Source organism: Papilio xuthus, unplaced genomic scaffold, assembly GCF_000836235.2.
Source record: "Papilio xuthus unplaced genomic scaffold, Pxut_1.1 DF827714.1, whole genome shotgun sequence".
NCBI lineage: Eukaryota > Metazoa > Arthropoda > Insecta > Lepidoptera > Papilionidae > Papilio > Papilio xuthus.
In genome coordinates, this window is record NW_013530935.1 from 6,361,573 (window position 1) to 6,385,924 (window position 24,352).

The 24,352-nt window shown below is 34.4% G+C and overlaps 1 protein-coding gene across 5 annotated transcripts in view; it reads left to right on the forward strand.

Annotated features, from left to right (window-relative positions):
* Positions 1-682: 682 nt before the first annotated feature.
* Positions 683-24,352, forward strand: part of smash (smallish) — a 108,447-nt gene continuing 84,777 nt past the window's right edge. For all 5 annotated transcript variants that reach the window (XM_013310596.1, XM_013310598.1, XM_013310600.1 and 2 more), the window contains exon 1: positions 683-902. The gene's annotated coding sequence lies outside the window, so the exon portion shown is untranslated. The remainder of the gene's footprint in view (positions 903-24,352) is intronic.

Here is a 24,352-nt window from a genome sequence, read left to right on the forward strand (position 1 = left end):
GTCGTAAAAATATTTGTCTTGACCTTAACTCTCTCTATCTTTTAACTTATATTCACAGATATAAAATTTTTATAGATAAAATTACTAATTTTATTGAAGGCGATCGACCTTGTATGGTTATTAGAAGTGGAACAGTCGAATTTGCATAGATTTGCGAACAATTTCGCAAATCTATGCAAATTCTAGCAAACAGCATAATGCACAATAAACAAAACGTTTCACAACTACTATACTATATTATAATAAACAATATTTAAACACCTATCTGGCTAATAGGTTCTAATATAAACCTAGTTTACCTAGATAAGTTCAAAGATCAACAAAATAAAGTAAAAGAAACTTTTTTCTTCTGCTTTAAAAATGGTAAACAGGCCCTATAGATCGAGAATGTATCTCTACGTTCTTTACATTTCTTTAATAAATCCAAATTACTGCAAAAATAAAATAAAAACACATAAAATCAATAGAAATGGGATTGGAAAATAGTCATTAGTCATCTATCATACGTGTTTGGATCATTCATTCATATTTGCATTTTTTGTTCCATTCATAAGTTGGGATTGTAATCTAAAACTGTTAAAATAGTAAATAACACATTAAAAATAACATTTCTTTCTCTGAATTAAACAGATTTTGTGAGTGGGAGATGTGAGCGTTGTAACGAAGCCGAGCCTCACCGCCCGCTGCCCGCGTCAGTCCGTCGCGAGCCACCGCGTCGTAAACACTTAGGGCACGTATTGTCTGTGCCCGGCATTGCATCGCATCATAGAACTATCTTGTGAAAACACGCCCGTATAAAAAAAACGTTTTGTGTATTAAAGTGAACTGAGAACTCGTGCGTTAATGACAGTGTTAGAAAAAATATATCCCTCAACGTAATCTCTTCTAAACATCTACGTCGCGTGAGTATTCTAAAGTTATTTAACTGTACTTTCCATCCATGGTTTGTCGTTTCTTCTAAGATGTGCGTATTCGCGGAAAAAAACCTGTCGTCTCGATTGATTGGACACAGCGAACTGTTTTGTATAATGCTAAAACTGGGCTGTTTCGATTTGTATTTCTAACATTTCTTAAGTGATTTATATCACATTTAAGCATAATTCTATCAAGTTGTATATAATTCAATGATTATTCTCCTTTTATTTTCCCGAATTTAGTTAAAGATTGATTACGGCATCGCAGAAAGTTGTTTTCTTTTGGGGCAATTTGGAAGATGATCGCGCAAAACGTTTACCTGCGTTTGGGATGAGCCGACGTGGCGAGCTGTTTTTTTTTCAACCAAATTCATTCAAACACAATATAGGTATGCCGTACTCAGTCTTTAAATGTTTTGAACAGTCCCTTAGTAGTCCCACTTTCCATACTTTAGTGACATTTATCAACCAGACTCTCCCAAGCGGTAATATGGAACGTAAAGACTTATCTTGTTGGGATAAAAACGAAATTTCTAACATAGTTACAATATCTCTTAATATTTTGTGACCTTGAATATTTAGGATGATTGTATTTAACGAGAGAGCAATAGTTATATACACGGTAGGTAAACAAACACAGAATAAAAAATAATTTTTATAATAAGGTTTCTCTCCACTGTCGCTTAGCGTAATAATTCGTTAATGTAAGTAAATACAGACAATTAACGTTATTACACTCATTTACAGTTTCTCACGGAGATAATGCATTAAACAATGAAATATCACGGCAACTTCGTCTGAATAAAAACGAAAGAGTTACATTCGTATTAGCTCATCTTTTGTAATAATAGCAAAACATTGAAAATATAAGACGTACAAATATATGGCATTTTCAATCGCCAATGGTTTTAGGCATTTTAATGGAGTGATGGTTACACTCCAAAAACATGCAACACAATATCGCTTTCTCTGTCACTCTCTCTGAAAAAAGTGAGTAAACGATATGTTTTTGACACAAGGTTACATTACGTCATATCTTAATAGGTCCTTACTGTAACAATTTTTTTTTCAAAGGCGAAAAACAGACGATTCGATATTCTGTTTCAAAATATAATAAACTATTGTTTAATAATAATTTGATAAAAATTAATTATTACGAATTTTATCGCGGTATCATTAATGATACAATGAATTGGGTAAGACGATAAACATGTCTTTGTCCTCATTCCCATCGATATTGTTTAATTATTACTTAAAACTGTTGCACACAAACCCGTGAAGATTTTATCATTATTGTGTGTTACTAGGTTTAGAATTTTTCTATGATATTACGTCGATCACAAGTTTTTGTTTTTACACAAAAAATCTGTTTTAAATCCTTAAAAAGACGGCCTATAGACATTTTCATTGTTGTATTATAAAATTACATTTTTTGTTACTGGCAACATTATTTTTTTCTCTCGAAATCGACAATTAGCACGCTGTCTGCGTGTCAAATATTATCAAAGCGAAGATTTTCTTTTATGGTAGATCGGCTGATGGTGTCGCGTAATTTTTTATCGATTTTTTTTTACGAAATTCGCGAATCGATTCTAACTTCTCCTTGACATACCGTTAGTTCGGGTTTTGCAACTTTATCACCTTGCTAATTTGCGTCCATATTTGTTTCGAATAACAAAATTGTTAGTGTCGATATCCATTGTTAATGCACATCACTAATTTAAAGGTTGTAAAAATCATTGAAAATTTATGAAATTAATATACCTTCATCTTATATTATAAATGCGAATGTTTGGTTGGAGGGATGTTTGTTTGAAGTTATCTCCAGACCGGCTTTATGGGTCTTGCTGAAATTTGGCATAGATGGAGAACGTAGCATAGAAAAACACATAGGCTATATTTTTTTTTTTAATTTCCCGTAGACAGAGTCGCGGGCGGCAGCTAGTATAATTAAAATTTGTAAAGTTATAAAACACTGTTGTAAAAAGCTGGCCATTTGCTGTTAACTTTTTTTTTACACATAATTTTTTTATCCTTTTTTTTGTAATAATTTTTAGTTAAATTAATTTTAGTACAGTTACATGATTTAAATATTGCACTTGGCCGTTCGGTAGCCTATTAAATAACAACCAAGGGCAAACCTTGCTATTAAGGTAACGCCACAGAGCAATCAAACACAGTAGTACCACTAAAGTTTTTCAATAACCATTTACTTTAAAAATTAGAACAATAACACATCTTTGACATTTCTATGCTAATAAATATATACAAATATATAAGGCTAGAAACTAGATCACTGGCATATAGCCTAGAATTTAGATTTTATTAAGCAATAAAATTATAGTAAGATTAAACATAATTGTTAAGTTTCTAAGTAAATATATTTATGAGTTATTTTCATCGTAATGATACTACTGTTTTAAGCTGTGGCTTAAGTAATTGTTACAGACTTGAAGGCTATTAAGTAAATAGAAGGGACATAGCGTATGGTCAGCATTATAATTTTATGTAATCAGATTATGACTACACGTAACTAATACATAAATATATATTTTTTCTTAGTACCTTTTTTATTTTGTCCGCTGTATCATTTTCTAATGTCTTCTTTCGAACATATATTACATCATAAATCTTTATATATATAATTCTTCTGTGAGTGTGTATGTCACTGAACTTCTCTCAAACGACTGGACCGATTTTGATGAAATTTTTTGTGTGTGTTCAAGGGGATCTGGGAATGGTTTAGATTCACAATTTTCATCAAATATTAACTTCACATTAATTAATTCAAATTAAAGACGTGTAGACAGGACAACGTCTGTCGGGTCCGCTAGTTTACATATAAAATAAATAACGATTCAGATTTATTCTTCGTACGGAAAATAATTAGTGTTGTGTTTGAGAACAATTCGTCGTCGGTTTCGACAACGTTTCAGCAACCTTCTAAGTTGTTCCAAATGTTTATATGCAGCAGTGATTTCACTATTTTAACGAATATTAACCGTAGAGTCAAATTTAGTATCACAAATAGTGTAAGCAGGCCAGGTGTAACTCACGCTTGGTTGCTCTAGTACAGATTCTGTCTTTCGTTAGTAACATGACACTTCGATATGTTTGGTGAACACGACAGATGGCGCCCGAGTTGACCCTCTTTGTTCAATAAGGACGTTAACTTTATCATGTTTTCACTTGCAGACTACTGAGTTATATACAAAATCGTAAGTTTTATGTTTTATTTATTCACTAGCTGTTGCCTGCGACTACGTCCGTGCGGAATTAAAGAAACAATCTTAATTATTAGCCTATGTTCCCTTCCAGACTATGATTTACATTTATGCCAAATTTCAGCGAGATCTACGCAGCCGCTCTGGAGTTACCTTCTAACAAACATCTATCCATCTATGTAAAATTTCGTATTTAGTTTATAGTAAGAAAGCATTTTTATCATCATCATCTGCTCACTATACGTCCCCACCGAGGGGCTCGGAGCCTGCCCTAATTAAGGGTGATTAGGCCATAGGCAACCACGCTGGCCATGTGCGGCTTGGTTGACTTCACACATATCTTTGAATTTCTTCTCACATATGTGCAGATTGCATCACGATGTTTTCCTTCACCGTAAGAACGTCAGATAAATGTACATATGTAAATCGAAAAACACATTGGTACATGGCGGGATTCGAGCCCAGGACCTGTAGATTGCAAGTCAAGTGCTTGAACACTGAGCCACCGACGCTCGTAAGAAGGCATTTATGGTATAGTTATTTTTTTTTAAATCATAACATTCAATTGTGTACTACAAGGGCGTTCAGTTTTTCCATACCAAAGCTATTTATTTCTTTTGTCGTTTGTTTTTTGCGATCAGTACCTCAGTGCCGATGCCGGCTGGTGGCCGACCTTGCCTCGAACTTGGGACTTGAAAGGCGTTCGTAATCTGTTGGTCATTTATATGACAAGATCGTTGTAATTACACGACCGGTTTTGTTACCCTGGGTACAGGCAATGTTGCTTTTGGTATATAGATGCTCAGATTTTATTAATACAATAGTGTGGACATTAATACTTTAGTAGGGGTAGGTCTGGGCTATGTAAACGGTGACATAAAAAAGTGACAACTGAAATTAAAGACGGATCGATCTGGAGTACGAATTCTTTATTCCCACATCCACATAAAGTGGGATAAAGACAGATGATCATAGATTCTACTAATTGGTTTTAATAGAGTTAACTTCATTCGATCCGAAAACGCATTAGTGTCTCGCTCCGTTTTCGTATTGCTGGCATTTTTTTTTCTGTTATATAATCTATGTTACCCAAGAATAATAAAGCACTCTAATGGTGTAAGAATATTTAAACTAAAAAACTACTTGACCCATTCAAGTAGTTTTTTAGTTTACTCGTGGCAAACATAAGTACAAAAATTATCTTTGCGTTGGATAAGAATCGAAATTGTAAGCTTGTCTGACAATATTATGCACATTTTACAATAAAATGTTCTGGTAAAGCTCCAAATATAGATTTAAACGTATTTTAGACCCTACTGGCCTGATTTCACTTGAAGTTTATGTTTAATTTTATGTAGTATAACATGGCCAAATCGCAAATCGTAACTTATGGCCATATTCTCTCAGACTTCAATAAATTACCGACAGAAACAATCTTTATTCTGTAAAAGCAATACATTCCAGCTTTCTCTGCCAAATGTCTCGTTTACATACAATTAAATTGTAATTCTTATACTCGTGCGTTCGGAGAATGAACAAAAAAATATTTTTTTATGGAAAATATGCAACCGATCATGTCCCTACAGTAACGTTACTTTAACTAACATTCATAATGGAAGGATCTGAATATAAATCTAGTCTATGTCTACACAAGAATGAAATATATGTTTGTGTGTATGTCAGCGAATTGAGCCGCTTTTTAAACCTACTTATATTATAAATGCGAAAGTTTAGATGGATTGATGGATGGATCTTAAATAGAAGTTATCTTCAAACGGATTAACGGATCTTAATGAAATTTTGCACAGACGTAGAACAAAGTCTGGAAGAACACAGACTTACTAACCTTTTTAATTCTCATTGACGGAGTCGGTGGCAATAGGTTAGTGGCTAGTGGTTTTATAATTTATAGCTGTCCGCAACTCCGTCCGCGCGGTATTATAAAAAAAGACAAATTAGTAGCCTATGTGTCCTTCCCGACTATGTTCTACATTTATGCTAAATTTCAGCGAGATCCTCATTAACGTTCTCGAGATAGCTTCAAACAAACATCCATCCATCCAAATATTCGCATTTATAATATTAGTAAGAAGTAAGATTAAATAAACAAATTTATTTTTACTTCAACATACAATTTACATACATAACAAAGAACATCCCTACACTTATCGATAAATAACCAACGTTATCGACATCGATAGTCATGTTATTTTAATTCGGAGGCATGTTTACTGGCGTTGTCTGGTAATCTTTTTGTCATCGTTGAGATTTTTGTTTTGTGTTTATTTAAATTGTCCGACTGTTTATTTATACTGTGGTTTCCGAAGGCGAATATCGGTCAGTGTTTACTGCACGAATTTAATTTTCATTCCAGTATACTTCCGTATTCATTTGTACGAGTATTTGATTTGATCTGACTAAGATAAAGTTCTTTTTTGTCAAATTGGGTTAGACAGAGATAGTTGATAGTCCTCCTTTTGTCTCTTTCTGTCTAAGAAATAAATACTTTCGTCAAACTTATTGTCTTTGGGCTTCACTATATAAGAAGTATGTGTGTCTGTAATTTGTATTTATTGATAATAATTTTATCAGATTTTCTATTTTCATTGTGATTCTATGATAAAATAAATTATTGAACTATTTCTGCGTGTTTAAATAACATAATTGTGTATTTCAAACACTAAAACACTAGCTGTCGCCTGTGTGTTCTTCCAGGTTATGTTCTACATCAAAATTTCATCAAGATCCGTTGAGCTGTTCTGAACCTTCTACCATACATCCATCCATCTAAATTTTTACATTTATAGTATTAGTAAGATATCTTATTGCCTAATTGCTATCTCTGTTTGTATAAAAAATAATGCAAGGGATGAAGATATGTATCTTTAAAAACTCACAGTTGTAACACAGTAGGTGGTCGTTTGATTTATCTAACTGTTAACTCTTAAACTATACTTGACTAAACTTAAAGTTACGGTTTCATTTCCTGTATATTTGACATATAATCCGGTATTCAATAGTATAACGTGTGAAAAACTATGTTATTTTTATCTTGTTAAAGGTTATCTTATAAGTTAAAAGGCAATTTAAAAATAAATTTCATGGTTTACATAATTCTAGTTATTTTTTTTAAATATTTCTGATTCATGTTGTCACAGGATTCGAGTTTACGGACATAATAATTAAATCTCTGACATCGATCCCCGATCCGACACGGCCTTTAAAACAGTTAAGTCAGACCCGGCCGATTAACATTACCCAAATTCGGTGAACGAACACACAATTCTGATACTTACCACCATTGTCTTTAGGGCGGTTATGCGATTAAGTGATTCTATAATTGAAAAATTGTGCAAGAAGGTTTATTATGAACGGGAATAATAAATAAGTTTTCCGAGAATAAAATCGATATGTCTCGAATGATGTAAGAGCCGTGGGCGCCGAGTTGACAACGCGATGGAACAAAAAATCGGATTTAAAATATCGATAACCTTTATCGATATATTTATTCGAGTCAGAAATCGAATAGCACACATTTCGCTTTCGTCATGTTTAGGTATTGAAAAATTTATTCAATTTACGAAACAAATGACACCTTGAAATGTGGACTTTCTTAATAACGTATTATTAATGTGTCGGGATGACATTATACATTTGTCGCGCGGTCAGACGGTGGCAACTGGCAACTTACAACTGGTAACCAAGTGTTGCCACACTGCAGCGATCAACTATCTCTCATCTCATTTTAAATATCACTAGTTATATCGCCTTTCGATTAATTTTTGATTATATTTAATATCATCCACTAATCTTACTAATATTATAAATGCGAATGTTTAGATGAATGCATGTTTGAAGGTATCTCCAGAACGGCTGAATAGATCCGGTTGAAATTTGGCACAAATGTAGAACATAGTGTGGAAGAACACATATTTATATAATTAGGTTTACTTTTAATTCCGCGCGGACGGAGTCGCGGGCGACAGCTAGTGTTTTAACATAAGTATAAATTTAGTTTCCTTTTTTTATTCTACTCTTGATTATCATATTGCATTATCATAGCAGTTGGTCTATTATTTTTTTTTAAATTATCGATTTGTTTCTTAAAAGTGATTCCTCTAGTATGCGTTTTTTGACATTTTAGTGATATTAAAGTTCTGAAAATAGAATCAAGATTTGAAGACTAGTGGAGAGGATTACAAAGCAAGCTACTGTTTCTATATAACTAAGAGAAATGTCATCAGAAATGGTAACCATTAGTATTGTACTCCTGAAATCTAATACTTTCTCTTTAGACAATCGTACTATGATTTCTAATAACAGATATTATAATTTCCTGATGATATAAAGTGATATCTATTGCTTAAACAATAGGCACTACTTTCGTTTGCTGTCAGTATGTCATTGATAAGATGTTAGAATTATTGTTGGCTCCGATATACTGGTGATTTATGGTGAACGGTAGATGGCGCTACTGGGCAATTGTAATTGAGTACGAATAATAGCTTTGGTACTATTTTGTTTCAATTAATTTAAAGGTGCATGTCTTATTAGTATCGATGATTTGGGATAGATGTAGAATATATTCTTAAAAACACATAGGCTACTGACTATGCCGTTATAATACCGCGCGGACGGAGTCACGGGCGGCAGTTAGCATACTAACCGTGGAGATTCTCTTATGTCACCTAGGTGGGGATCGGAGCCTATCTTATGATGGAGGTGACTATAACATTACGGGTAGGTTAAGATGTTTTCACTCACCGTAAGAACTTTGGATAAATTTATATTAATATGAAAAACATATTGGTACATGGTGAGAATCTAATCAGGACGTAAAGATTAAAAGTCAAGCGTTTAGCTTCTAAGCCAGCGGTACATTCAAATAATATTAAATTCGATCAAGCGTCGAATCAGGAAGCGAGATAAAGTCGTAAGTATGAATCGAAGCTTACAGGATGACGTTCGATGAGATAATTTTGAGGGATCGCTCTGTCAGATTTACCGTTACCTTAGCCACGTTTCCTCTGGTGGACATATCTGATTCTCCATTGATTTATATTGAAATTATCAAGGGATATAATTTAAATTTCACACGGACTTTAATGCAGATATGCGTTTTAACACAACTCTGCTTGTATCATATTAATCAATGTTTTTTCAAGAAGATAAAATGTTATTAAAAAATATTAATTTGTAGATATTTTAAAATTTAATATTATTACATATAATATAATGAACTCCTATACATATACAATATGTTCCTGTAAATTATATGTTTCAATAATCTTACTATTCTACAATTGCGAATGTTTGTAAGAAAGTATCTCCGTAACGGCTCCATGGATCTCGCTGAAATTAGGCATAGACGTAGAATATAACCTGGAAGAATGCATAATTAACTAATTAAGTTTTTTATAGATAGATTAGAACTATAAAATAATCGTCTAATAACACCCACGACCTTCAATTTACAATCATCAAACTTATCTAAACCAAAACAATAACAATTGGTAATAACAAACGCTTGTAAAACCTAATCAAGCCGCAAATGTGAACGAAAGTGTAAAGATTTTGTAACAATGCAGCTATGATGTTACGTTGTAACACAGTATTACAAAAGTAACATTGTAACATGTAGGAAATGTGTTACAATAAGTTTGTGTGGTTTGGATTCTCCTAAAGTTGAATGCACAGTTGATCGTAATCTGAATGTTATCATATAGTTAAAATGGCAAGTTGCATCATAAAAGATGACGTCATAGTACACTACTAAACTTTTAGGTTTCCAATCTACGGGTACTCTACGGCATTTGCCGTGAACTATTGCAAACTGTCAAAAAGAGGAAAGTCACCTATCTGGGACATGTTCTGCGACGAGGAATACGACCTTCTCCAACTAATTATGATTGGCCAAATCGCAGGCAAAAGACGCGCTGGACGAATAAAGAAATCGTGGTTACGATATATCAAGGAATGGACGAATATTACCAGAGTGGAACATTTATTTCGCTTGGTACAAGATCGACGAAAGTTCACTGAGCTGACGACCAACCCCCATTTAATGGAGAGGCACCTTGAGAGAGAGATAGAAACTTTTATGACAGACTAGCTGCAGCCCGCGATTCTTCCAGAATATGCTCTACATATATACCAAATTTCAGCGAGATCCATGCATCTAGATGAACCTTTAGAATACAATTAGAATTGGAAAGTAAAGGGATGCTATGAGTTTCCATTGTTGTGAAATGAAGAAACACCACGAGAAAAATGGGGTTTCTGCACCATTGTTTCGTCAGTGAAAACTCATGGATTTAAAACAAACAGATTAAATAAATGCGCTAATTTAAGCCTTTTTAATTAAATTGTATTATTATATCATTGCTATGTAATTAACGGCTTATATCTAATTTAATTATATAATTCTCATTGCAAATGTATATAAGGCTGACATAGGCTCTGTTATTATGTACATGTAGTAATTAGATTATCAGACCGGTATCGATCGACCTTCGCTGTAATAACGTAATGACTTTGGTGGCATTTAACTGACATATATTAACTACTAAATATGAAACTACATATATCGTAGATATTGATTTAAGGTAAGGGAACGTACCCATACTACGTGACCCGTTAAGGGGGAGCGGATTCTTTAAAATACTGCGGTCAGTCACAGGAGCGCGGGAGGCTCGGATTTTAGTCACGTAGTCTTTACTTGTTTTTTTTTCATAATTTATAATTCACTAGTAATTTAAGAATGCACGCAGTCTTATGCTATAAAGAAAAGTATGAGCCAAATTATTTCTTTTTCAATTTTTACCTGTGAAATGATTAGGAATCATAATTATGAATTACTACAGCAAAACTGGTCACCGAGGGGAGGGAGGGGTCGAAAAAAATAAAAAAATATGTCACGTAGTATGGGTATGTTCCCTAAACGTATATTTAATATTAATAATCTTATTTCAACACACAAATTTATGTTCATAATTTTGTTAGTAAGACACTTAACTATTTTATTAAATATACCAAGTCACTACATACTATTTTTCACGTGGAGCTTCATGCATTGATATATGCAATGGAGCTTGCAGGATGTTGTTGGGACTGCCTCGCACCCTAAGCGCTCATTCGCAAACATCCCTGAAGCGCAGAAGCGAGGCAGCCCTAACAATCTGAATCATTTATCTTAAACGAGAAGTGCGTTATAGGACTTTTGCTTATAATTTACCTACAGGGCTGCTCGCAAAGAAGCTCTTGCAGTATGCTCTGAATAGGGCGATGGCTACTATCTTCGCAATTCTTTACTTTACTTGTATATACATCTGGGAGTGTCACCCCTAACTTAGGATATGCTCCGAGGCCCCCTGGTGGGGACGTATAGTGAGCTGGTGATTATATATTTAAATTTTACGTGTCGTATTTAACATCTCTTTTATTGCCAATCACCTAGTTAAAATGTATGAATTTAATTTTATCTGTGCTTATCGAAAGCTTAATTGCAAATTAATTATATCTAAGTATGTCAATACAAGATTAACACGAGAAATCGAACAAACAATTGAATGTTTCCAAAAGATTCGCATTTGTTTGTGTTGTTACTGATTAATGTCAACACTCACACTAACCTCGTTATCTGAAAGCATTCAAAGTGTTAAGTCTATGTTTATTTCAAATTATTTATTTAATGAACGCCTTCAAAACACATTTATCATTCAGTTGTGTTTTTATACTGAAGTTTTTGCCGTATAAAATGTTTTCCTTTCTTATCCATTCATCTTTTTCTATACGTACAAAATTAAATCACGTTAAAACTAAACAGATTTCAACTTCGGTGTTTAACCCTGTGGCCGCCAGGTGCGTTAGGTTAAATTTAGACCAAACCAGATGTGGCATTTCGGTAAACAAGAGTTATGTTGAACTTCCTGCGACGGGGAACTAGCTAGCTATTCCGTTGATGTTACGAAACTTGGACGTTTTATTGCGTCGTAAGGTTTGTAAAAATACTGTCTATGTACAATGTCTCTTGATGTTCTGTTAACATCCGCATGTCTATTGGTTTTGTTGATGTTTATGAGTGATTTCAGTCGTTTACTCCTGTTAAAATATAAAGAGACAAAGTTTTGGTACATTTGGTAATGTATCCGGCCGTATAAACCATTGGTAGCTACTTAAAGGTTAAGAATGTAAAATGGCATGCAATTGTTCTGTCAAACAGCTTTATTAAAATTAAGAAGTAAAGGATTATATGTTATTCAGACATTGTTTCCGTGTAAACAGTAATTTGTTTGGTCGCGTCAGACTGGGTCGTTCGTCTCACGTCACACTGGGTCGGAATGCGCGTCGCGAATGTAATCAAACGTCAAACGAGAACAGAACAAAGGTGGTTTAAATTGAAGGGGAAGATTTATTAAATATTCAAAGAAGTTGAGTTAATAAATGTTAGTATACTTAGAATTTTCATTCCAAATTTTAATTAACGGTATTAAAATTTTCAGTTGTTTTTTTTTAAATTAAGATATAAACAAACTTATGCAAAAATAATTAATAATAAATAATGAATTCCTGCAATCATTTATGTCGGAAAAAAGCACGCGGAATAAAGGTATACGATCATGTTGATAAAAGAACAAGAAAAAGCGACTGTAAGCAAATATAAAACAAAGCGTCCCTGCATTCATTATTACCGCTTATTATTTTTAATTGAATGTAAAAGCGAACAATAAGTATTATTGTAGAATTGCACGCCTGTAGTGCGGTGTATAATAAGATTCAAATTTAATAGCCGCTCGAGGTTAGCAGCTGCACGTCTTCGCTCAAGACTGCGAACGGATGAATAAATGCACAGAGGTGTACCTGCTTTTATTACTCCAGTATCGTATGTCCCGACGATACATAAAATAATTTTGTCCGCAACGTGTAGCTAAATTGCGAGCAGTTATAATATTTGAATGGCACTGTACTAGCAGTGAGAGGCGCGGTATGAATATGGCAAGGTCACACAATGATCTGTAACGCGGATCTGCGCATCGACTACGTTTACTACGCGTTTGTTTTAATTTGGGACTTTCCTGATTGTTACCTGAATGACGGGACGGTAAATGGATTGAGTGTGTCTTTATCTACTGCACTATTGTTTGAATGATTTGGACGTATTGTTACATGTTTATATTTTTATTGTATGTAATTTTTAAATTAATTATTATATCTAAAGAAGCTTTTAAACGTTGGCATGGAAACAGAGGGTTGCAAAGGTGTTAGTGTACTTTGAAATAATGACAAAATATTTTCCATACAGAGTTCTAAGCTTTAAACTATTCATATACGTATTTTTGTTAGGAAATTAACTAAAATGTATACCGCAAGAATATCTTTAAAAACTTTTGGTTACCCTACAGTCCACGCCCAATAACATTACCAAGCCTCCGGTTATAATATAGGATTGTCCGTGTTTACAAACATTCAAGTGAATACAGTGAGCTTCAGTTAGTTTATAATCTGTCGGCAGAAAGGTCACGTATGTTTTGCTTCCTTACTGTGTCGATTTGTTTTAAATCTTACTCATGTATTTAAAATAAACAACAGTCTTCTTACAGTCAAAATAAATATTTCATTTCTGCTGCGTAATTATTTTTGGTACAACCAATTTACCCGATGATCCTCTCATTTTCGTTCATAAGACACTAATAAATAGTTTTTCTACACATGTTTCGGCAGTGTAAACCCACTATCAGTAAGGATACGCTACCTTAAACTAAACTTAAATTGTAGTTAGAGCCCGAACTAAGAATGTGCTTTCTTCGCTTTCTCATAGAATTGAACCCTGAACTCGGAAGATACTCTGATCTATTAGCACCAAGTCACCTGTTTACATGATTACATCGTTACACAGTTTCTGGATGACGTCATCACGTAATTGTAATTAGCACAGTAATTAATATCCACGGAATGCGGGAGACGGTAAAAAAGTGTCCATTGTCTTTTAAGAATAGCGAAGCCTCGCGTGCAGTAGAACAATGCAATTTCCATCACGCGTTCGTTTTCATGGAATATATTATTTTGAGACGTAAAGCTGACGTTTCGACGCGCGACAAAAATAGAAATATTTGGAATAACTGACCGTCTATAAGCCAACTTCGATCGAATTCTTTTACCGATATTTACTGGAAATTTTACAACAGAGATGCATGTATGCGAAGATACAGAGATGTATAAGAAGCGAGATATTTAAGGACCACGCCAAATGTAGATCTGTGGTCTCTGCCTACCCCTCAAAATTCGTTTATGCGCTCAAGGACTTGTCAAGAATATGTTAAAAGTGAAACAACAAACATAGTGAACTGTTATTTTTAAAGACTTTATGATTAGGGTTCCGTACCTCATAGGAAAAAAACGGAACCCTTATAGGATCACTTTGTTGTCCGTCCGTCCGTCTGTCAAGACCCTTTTTCCCAAAAACGCGTGAAGGTATCAAGCTGGAATTTTTTTTTAAATTTTTCTAACAAAGGAAACTTTCAAAAATCAATTATTTATTTAGTAACAATGACTTAGAAAAGTAAATAGTGTCGTTACCATTTGAGTATACAGGATGTCCTAATATGGACTAAAACAAAGCGGGATTGCCACATTAAGGGCCATTTCAACTGACGTTGAGAGGGTCATTGGCATACTAGAGGTGTTTTGGACCTCTGACACAATCGAAAAGCGCTAGAATAACCACGATTTCACATAACATACTTTTTTCTATGTAACTCTTTTGTTTTAAGCATCTTAAATTATATAGTAACTTAAAAAAATTAAAACAATTATTGTGTTGTTTCGGCGAGATTTTACATATCCATACGTATTAATAAAATTCTATATGTAATATCGGAAAACATGTTTCGTACACATGATATTTTTGCTTATAACAATTTTTTTTTAGTATTTATCTGTGTGTCTGTCCGCAAGTTCGCGTTTGTTACGACTGAGTTGATTTTGGCGGGAAGATGATCTATATGGGCATATTGCATACTACTTTTTGATATTTCTGCGCAGACGAAGTCACGAGAGAAGTAAAACTAGATATATTATCGAATGATATTCAAAATTCTTTTGTTCCTAAATTACAGCACACTACATCTGTTCCCACAGGTTATACGTAATCAAGTCTCAAGAATGATCGACTCGCGTGATATGATCGTCCAGTCTCAGTAGATCTCTTTAGACAGTTGCATCTTTTCAATGACTGGAAGATTGTATGATATCCAGGGGTCAGGTCGACTGGTCAGTCATTAGATCGATGAGCCGTACCTTCCGTAATGCATTGTTCGAATTTTTCTCACATTAACGATTGCTTAGATTGTAACTTTAACTATATTGATAAAATGTTTGTATGTGTTTTATATCCAGAGTCCCAAAATACATTATTCCGAAAATTGTGTAAGCTACTAGCTGTGGCCCGCGACTCTGTCCGCGCAGAACTTAAATGATGCATAAGTCATCTTGCAGACTGTGTTCTACAATAATGCCAAATTTAATCGAAATCTATACATCCGTTTTGAAGATATCTTCTCACAAACATCCATCCATCCATCTATACATACGCGCGTATAAAGATAATGAAGTCCAGCTGTTAAGTAGTCACTAAGGAATGCCTATGGTGTAATAACTGCTTAAGTAATCGTCCGACTCTGTTTCAGGCAAGGTTTTTTTACTTCACTGATTTTTTTCAACATTTCTAAACACGGACACCCTTTGACTTTTATTAAAAGGTCTCAAGTGCGACGTAGTGCCTGGCTTCTTTTTTCGCGTCACTACAATTTATGAAACAAAAACTTCATCCAGACAAAACAGCTTTTAGACACGTACGGTAATGACTCCTGAAGTTAATTTAAAAAGAGAAATACACAACCTTCGGCTGTTGGAATAAGGTTTATTATTGCACTTAAGTTTAGTTTCTTAGTACATATTGGATTTGAGACTTTCTTTCTACGAATTTAGGTGTATTTTTGCATGTACAGTATATTAAGATAATATTTGCCTATGGTTGTGATTGTCTACGCAGTTTTTTATTATTCTGAGAAGAGGGCGCTGGGATTGCAGACTGTCTGGACTGTTAATTGAACACGGAGGATAGGGTTTGATAATTTATATAGTTTTTCCTAACACTTCCAGATCAAGATTCAATATCTTAAGAGTTAATAAGTCAATGTCCTTATGTCTTGTCGCTTCGTAGAATAAATAAAAGCAAAGAATCTTCCTTAAGAATATGCACATTTGGAGGCGTGAAGCGAAACCTGTCGCATGTTCCCAACATTGTTATTATGACAGATCTTCAAACGAAAGACAATCGAAACTTTACAAACTTATACATACACCTCTACAACTATACTATCACTCTTATTACCTGGGAATAAGATCTAATTTGAAATTATAGATACTTCATTTTCAATTGTATTCATTTGCATAATAGTTGAAAATATGAACCTTATTGTTATAAACATAAGAGTGTGTGTGAATTTGCTGGCGTCCTACAAGGACATTTTCGAGACGAGACGATGCCTGCATAATGATGGATTCGCGACTCGCATTGCTAATGCGAGATGCTTATACTTTCACACAAGGGCAGCAGACAACACCACAGAACAGTAAACAGCGAAGTAATCTTGTTACTGCTACAGTTTGTGTTCAAACAATAGTGGTACTGCACTGCCAACTGCTCTGCATTATTGTTGTACCCTCGTGTGAGGAATAGAGTTACGGCGACTGCATTATTACGTGCCTTTTGTTGTAATATTGCGGTTATGTTGTAATGTTGGTGTCTTTTTGTTGTGTTTTGGTTTTGTTGATCCGCGACAGGGCGGTGGAATAACGATCAGAGATTGTTGACACTTCGCAACTTATGTGATACTAATATATAAAATTCCCGTGTCACAATTTTCGTTCCCATACTCCTCCGAAAGTGCTTGACCGATTCTCATGAAATTTTGTGAGCATATTGAATAGGTCTGAGAATCGGCTAACATCTATTTTTAATGCCTCGCGGACGTGGTCGCGGGCGACAGCTAGTTATATTAATAAAAACGTTAACCTATTTTGTTGACGTGACATCATTGAGGAAAGATATCATTGATCAAATGAGACGTATTTTCTGGAAATAATATATTCTAATCGTAATATGTTTTTGATTATATCAAGTCGAGTTGTTGTCTATGATCTACTAGTGTTGCCATGTGTTATAATGTAATTCGTGTCTGTCATAGACTATGCGCTGTTACTGCGCACGCGCACAGAATTCCGCGCAAAGTAACTGTGAGCTCCCAATTTGAAACAATACCCATTGATGTATGGTTTGGTAATGAAAAAAAATTCCACACAAAAACGTGTTGCAATTTAACCTAAATACTTCGCACTTACTTAATACAATTTTGTGTTTTTTTTGCACTGCACATGTCTGCATAAAGATATAAAGTCCATCCGCACTAGGCCAGCATAGTTGTTATGACCTATTCACCCCTAAATTAGGGTAGGTAGAGCCCCTCGGTGGCGACGTATATTGAGCTGATGGTAAAATGTCGTATACCGTTGGACCAAACAAAACATTCACTATATTTATTTTCCTAAATTATAATTTAAGAATCATTTTGCCAAGAAAAGTCGGGGCGTATTGTCTTTTGAAGACCTTACACCTTTTCAAAGGTGACATATAGACAAACAAATTGTATTTTAAGCCATTGACAATTCGACAGATGAGGTTCAAAGCGGACGCAAGGTCGCAGACGCTATTTGGCGACGAGAAACAATAAACCCATCTCAATGCTGACAGTTGACATGTCTTTTTATTGACATTGGCTATAAAAACCTACAGACAATCGTATATTTTTATTTATTTAATTTTATTACTATACTAGCGGTCGCCCGCGGAGAGTTGTCTGCGCATGATTAAAGAAAAAAATAATCTATAATATGCCCGCGTGCATCATCAACATCGGTCAAAATCGGTCCAGCTGTTACCTCGGAACTAACGCGGCCTTGCTGACAGACATGCAGACAGACTAATTTAGTACCTTTTTGTAGATAAATTCGACTTTCATTGTTGTATAAAACAACTATGGTTTAGTTAAGATTAATTAAAATGCATTAGATAAATAAATAATGTAATATTTCTCAAATCTGTTCCACAATTTAATATTAAATTCAATAAACTCGTCCGTTACAAATATTAACCTTGTTTCATGTTTCATTACTGTTTAATTACCCCAATGTATGTTTATTGTCCGACCGGCGCTTCGTTAACGGATACAGATGATCGGAGAAATATAGTTACCGCTGTCACCTGCCTACCTAAATACTTCGTATCTTTATATTGACTATAACTGTATTGTTAGCCTTAATGAGGACTTTAGATTGTAACAACATATCATCCCTCTCATACTCTTTGAAATAAACAGAGACAGCAATATGTTTGTAAGGTACTTTAGTATAAATTCGATTCAACTATGTCAAGCAGTGATTTGTAAGTTTTAGCAACTAAGTCTTAGCTTTTATCTATATTAAATAAAGTTTGTATTTCTGTATGTTTAAATCGAAAAAAAACAGATTATTTACATATAAAATACTAGAATATTCTAAGCTAATTTTGTTTTGTACTTTTAATTATTGTTTCTTTTACATTGGTTGTTAAGAAACAAAACACTTTTATTTGCATATTATATTAAAAGTGCAGCATTTCTTTTGAAAGTATGTATACAGTGTTATAACCGTGTAATGCATGTTCACGGTGAAATTTTTTTAATGTTTATTGAAAACCAAATTAAAATGTTTTCGACATCGTAACCCAAAATCTTAATTATATTGTTCCGAAAATACTTTTTCGTACAAATATAATGCGTACTTTATTTAAAACTAGCTGTCGCCCGCGACTCCATCCCCGTGGATATATAAAAAAAAACTTAATTAGTGTAGCCCACCCATCCATCCATCCGCATCACATCCATCTAAACATTCGCATTAATAATATTAGTAAGTTAAATTAAAAGCTCTTCAAGGAATAAATTCGAAAAAAAAGATGTCCTATGTCCGTCTCCTGGCTCTAAGCTACCTCCTCACCAATTTCCAGCCATATCGGTAAAGCCGTTCTTGAGATATAAATAGTGTAACTAACACGACTTTCTTTTATATATAAAGATTTGGCAATTAATTATACACATTGTAATTTGTGTCTTTTTAAATTCCTTTAATATAGTCAAATAAGGATGTTTAGTCGGATGAGAGAGGATATTGTTTGATTTTGTCAAAAATATGTTAACCTTGGATATTGAAGAAAAGGATTACGTGAAACTTTCATAAGGAGGGCGCTAGTGAGCTAACATAACTTAGAACAGAATTATGCTCCTATGGTATCATATGTCGTCTAATCTGTCACTTGTATGGTTCGCGATAGATTTCAGTTTGAATCGATCTGATTGTATGTTTTAATTCATGCCGTCATATGTTTTACAGTGCCAAGTAAATTACGCCAGTGCGAATGAAACACAGTACTGTTTTACACTTTTTATTACAAAATTACATGATCGCAATCCAGGGATGACCAAACTGTTCACATCATTGTGCCATTTTTCTAAAGGCATCATTAATTAACCAACCGGCATTTGGCCAGCGTGGTTGACTATGGCCTAATCACTCTTAACTTAGGGTAGGCTCCGAGCCTCCTCGGTGGAAACATACAGTGAGCTGATGATGGTGATTAATTATGTCATAGACGTACCATCAAATAATTTTATCTTTGTTATTATTTAAAACACTCTGTAGCGTAAGGATCACTCCTTTCTATTTTCCCGTATTGATATGGCACGCGTGTCATTGGTTCGCCATCCTTGACTTATATACCAACATACAGAATGATTCATAAAATGAATTTAAATACGTATATTTGAACTAGTTGTCGCCCACGACTCCATACGCGCAGAATTGAAAAATAACTTAATAGTTTTTATACACCTTTAGCAAACATTTTTGCGCTTTTAAAGGAGCATATTATATTTTCTTACGTATTACATAAATAAGGTTTAAGAGAGTATGTTGCAAGCAATGCAAATGTTCTAGATGTTTTATCTAAGCTCAGTTATTCCTGTATGCACGGACAGACATTGTGTTGTAATGTTTATTATTTTTATGATAGGATTCGAGCGACTTTCGAATTCCTTTGTGCGCTTGTTTTGCATATTAATATCTGATGGTCGCATTCTTGTATGATAACAGTTCAAAAGGACCGTTCTCACTTTGTACTTCGTCTTTATGCAAACTTATACGCCTTAGTAACATTATTGGAACAAAGTGTTAAGGAAACCAAATATATTATAGATTACTAATCTTTGGTTTCTGAGAGCAAAATTCCTTTATAAAGCTTCATTCCTCTCATAATCTTTGACAAAACAGAGAACAATACTACTTTTCTACTTCTTACTAATATTATAAATACGAATGTTTAGATGGATAGGTGAATGTTTGTTTGTTTAGAGGTTTCTCCTTAACGGCTACATGGATCTCGCTGAAATTTGGCATAGATGTAGAACATAGTCTGGAAGAACACATAGGCTACTTATAATTTTTTTAAATTCCGTGCGGACGAAGTCAAGTGTGAAGCGGGCGACAGTTAGGATGTTTTATATAAGAGTTTTGGCCTCACAAATCAACGATAAGAGAGTGGGTAAAAAAATAAATATCAATGTATACGATTAAAAGTTTTTTGAATGTCAGTCTCTTTATCGAAGGTCAATTGCATTGAAATTGTTCTGTTTCTTCTGTTTCTTAATGACCTAAATCAGAGTAATTAATTATATTAAAGTTACGCCATAGACCAAGTTAACGGTTAACAACTAGTGACACAATAAGATGTCGTGACGCGATCGCATAACGCCCGAAATTGTCTATCTACCCACATCACTCATACGCTGCTCGACTTAATGGCGGGGCTATTTTAGTATGGCGCCACGCGGGGGCGGAGTGTTAGCGGGATGCGACGAGCGATTTGTGTTATGGCGCCTAATTGCATCTCTTTGAAATGTTGCAAAACATGTGTGCAAGCCTTTTAGATTCTAGTCAAAAAAAAAACAAAATTTAAATAAAGAATACGAATTATAGGACTCCAATTGTTTCGTGATTATTAAATCTAATCTAACTAATATTATAAATGCAAAAGCTTATATGGTGGGATGGATGGACTTGTTAGAAGATATCTCTATATCGGCTGCATGGATATTGCTGAAACATGGCATTGATGTAGACAATATTCTGGAAGAACACATAGGCTATTTTGTTTATTCCGCGCGGACGGAGTCGCAGCGACTGCTAGTATCAGCATAAAAATATAATCCGTAGAATTCACAAGATATGTGAAAACATATGTAAAAAAAATGTCAATATTCGTTTTTAAAACAAAACATTAATCCGCTAACCGCTAACACTGTGCCCATACGTACGTTCGTGTGGTGAAATTAGTCGCGCGGATTGACCCAGTGCGCGTGCCGAACACTTTTATAGCCGTCAGTTACGTGGCCCCACTGCATATTGTGTACCGTAACATTGCTATGGTATTTCTGTATGTACTGTTAACATATACACTCGGTCATTAACATATAAGCGTAAGGTACAGGGCAAATTAGTGTTACTCAACCCTACCTAAAGTTAGGGGTGACAAGTGAACAATGCTAGCCTAGTGCAGATTGGTTGATTTTTGTGTTACTTCGCAGATGTGTGCAGGTTGAATTACGGTGTTTTTCTTCACCGTAAGACCGAGACGGTTATAGCAAAAAAAACAATATTTGAGACAGACAAAAGTTTGTTATCAATGTAAATGTATAATGAATGATCTGGTCCATGAATGAAAATCCTGAATGTACGTATGAAAAAATTATCTGCTGAAATGTGAAGTCGTTATATTTTTTGTCGCCTCGCCCACTCTCGCCGTCGCTGAGGCGCGCGGCTGTCGTCATATGGTGACCATTATTTTAAATTTAATCGGATATGTACACTTTAGTATTTTTATTTGAATATCGAAATTGAATTTTTATTTTATTTTAATTCAATGACATTTAATATAAAATCGTGCCCTTATAAGGCTTTCTATTCCCATAAACAGTACCTATTTCTTTGGTTATTTAAATGAAAGAATTGATTATAAAACTGTTATAAAAAATGTTTGATCCTGTTATAATTATATTAGTAATGCGAGACTTGATAATCACTATTTGACTCAAATAAGGCAAGGTATACATATTCATAATTTCTTTCTGCCAACCATCCAATTACGGTAATGTAGTCTTGATTAGAGCTTATTTATTTATTTACATGATGTCACTCCATAAATGTCCCTCGGTTTTCAGTAGTCATGGCGACACAGTGGCACACATAGCGCGTGCGAGTGAGCGTTTTTTTCGCCGCCGCTGCACTCGTAATTGGCTTAATAGTCGCGCGTTTGTGTCGCGCGGCCGTTAGTGGACCGCCTCCCGGACAAACTAGTACGTGCCTAGAATAATCTAGAATATGATAAAGTTCCAGTATGCTGGTATGCTACTGGAATTGGTCACACTTACTGTAATCATGAGGTTTATTGACTCCGGATTTCAAACTTTTATGAATACTTTCTTAAATGCAGCTCAACCAGAGATTCCCAAACTTCAAAAAGAAGTACTCCAAATGTATTTCTCGACATCTTAAATTCTTCCATAGATCCCAGAGGTCATTCAAGACTTTGGACCAACCAGTGTCTTTTAAAAACACTATATAATTTTATATACACACAGTTAAACAAAAACTTATTATATTTGATATTTGTCATAAAGTTAAGTAAGACCTCGTACGAAAGGGAAACCTGTGAGAAAAACAAACCAAATTATAATGCTATGTTTAAAAGCCAAATAAAAAACTCGAATAAAATATAATCTGTGTGAACAAGCGTACACAAGAATTACATAAACAAGGTCGGTAGTTTCCCACGCTTGCAATAATGTGTGCATCGATAAAATCTTACTTAATGGAACTCAAACCTCAGTCTATTCTGTACTACTAGTAGATTCCACAAAGATCTTATTGTAGTTTAATTATTCAAACTTTCGTGAGCCATTATAATAAACTTATATAAAAACGGCTAAACACGTATGCTCGTCCGGTGGCGGCACCGACTTGTTTCAAGCCCATCGGGGCCCTTCATCAGGGTGAGTGGGACTGGTATTATTTCGCGGACGCGGCCCTCAGCCGACTGATCTTATTGCAGTCTGAAAATATGTGAACTAATTATGTCATCTTGACAGCGTCATATTTTGACCAATGAGAGATCAGCATCTGCACAGTTTAATATTGCCATATATCACGACGTTATGACATGTAGGTTAATTTGCTATTGTTTGGATGTATTCATTTAAATGGTAAGGAATTAAGACTCAGGTCATACGTTGAAAATGCTTTGATTGATTTTCGGGAAATGTTAGGAACGTTTTGTATACTGGTAACCCTAAAAACATGTATGCGCCTCCTACCAAAGTCAATAAACTGCCATCTTTGTGAGGTAAATGCACCAGCTTTCGTCCTTGAGATCGATTAGGCTTATCAAACATCGTCTTTTAGGTTGTGTCACCTTTGAATTATTTTTTTAACTTTTGTGAATTTTGTTTGACAATTTTTTTACCTGATTTTTTCAGTATGGTTTTTCATGCAGTGGTAAAGATTTTATAGACGAAATAGGCAAAAAATGTTTAAGCCTCTTTAAACAGTTTAACAGAATTATCATGTGGTAGAAGCAATATGTGTAAAAAAACAGATAATTTATGTTAACCTGGTTATCGACTTTATTTCTAATTAACTGCCATGAACATTGCTGAAATTCCGTCTAATCTATCACTGACAAACTTTGCGAAATACATTTGTCTCTTTTTGTTATTTGGCGTTTGAAAGAGAGCCGTAACGATCCGATTTCATGATGTATGGCCGCGGACATTCAATCTTGTTATATCAATTCATCTAAATTGATAACAAGAATTGAATAGTGTTGCGAACGCTGTCTTGTAAAATTATCGATATTTTTACAATTGTAATAAGACAAACTTCGATTTCTTTCATTACCACTTATAATTCCTTTTTAAACAAATAACAGTCCAAGTTTCTTTTGTTTTAATGTAAGAATGTAATACAGGATGTTCGTTTTAATTTACTTATGTTTTGTTCTTGTTTTAA